We start from the raw sequence: 1,143 nt of genomic DNA, 5'->3' as shown, positions 1-1,143 counted from the left end.
TAAATAAATAATTCTTTTATTCTTTAAAATTAAATTAATTTTTAATTTATCTTATTTAAAAAAATTTTAATATCTTTTTTCCTTTTTTTTTTCCCCAATTTTTTATTCAAATAATTAAATACAATATTTTTTAAATTTAATAAAATTTATATATATATATACATTATATTTTACATTAAATAATATCTATAATTTTTAAAATTTTTTTAAATTTAAATTATATATATTTTCGAATTTTATTTAATATAACTTAATTATTAAATAATTTTAAATACCCCTTAAAATCTATTTTTTTCTTTTATAATAAAATTTTAATAATATAAATTTTTATCTTTTTTATATTATTAAATATATTTTTTAAAAATATATTTATATTTAATATTTAAACATTTAAAATTTCCAAAATAATTTAAAAAATTTCATATTTATTTAAAACTTTAATATTAAAATATACCCCAAATATTAAATTTAATTTTTATATATAAAAATTTTTATATTTAACGGGGGGGGGGATAAATTTTTAATTCCCCCATCTAAATTAAAAAAAAATTTTCTAATTTTTTTTTTTTTTTTAAAATTTTTTTCTTAAATTTTAACAAAATAAATTTTTTTATTTAAATAAAATTTTTTTAATATAAAAAAACATGAATTTTAAAATTTTTTTTTTTTTTTTAAATAAAATTAATTTTCCTTTTAATTCCCTTTATAAAAAATTTTTTTTTTAAAAAAAAATTATATAAAAGGGCTTTTGAATTCCCTTTAAAAATATTAATTTAAATTTCTATTTTCCTTCTTATTATACAAAAATTTTAATAATACCCTTTTATTTCCTTTTTTATTTAAAAAAAATTTTTAATTTTTTCCCCAAAATAATTTTTAATTTAAATAAAAATTTTTTTTCCCACCCCTCCAAAACCCTTGCCCCCCTTTTATCTTGGACCCCTTTTTTATTTTAAACTTTTTGGAACCCCTACCCTTCCCACTCAAAACCCTTTTTCCCCCCTTCCCCTCTTCCCCCCCTTTTCCCTGCTTCCGGGGCCCCCCCCTTTTCCTGGCCCCCCTTTTCCTGTTTTGGGCCCCGGCCGAAAAAAAATTTTACAAGTTCATAACAGTTTAAAAACCCTTCCCGAAAAGAACCCCAAA

This window comes from Penaeus monodon, chromosome 31, assembly GCF_015228065.2.
Source record: "Penaeus monodon isolate SGIC_2016 chromosome 31, NSTDA_Pmon_1, whole genome shotgun sequence".
In the NCBI taxonomy this organism is placed as follows: domain Eukaryota; kingdom Metazoa; phylum Arthropoda; class Malacostraca; order Decapoda; family Penaeidae; genus Penaeus; species Penaeus monodon.
This window is presented reverse-complemented; position numbering follows the sequence as displayed.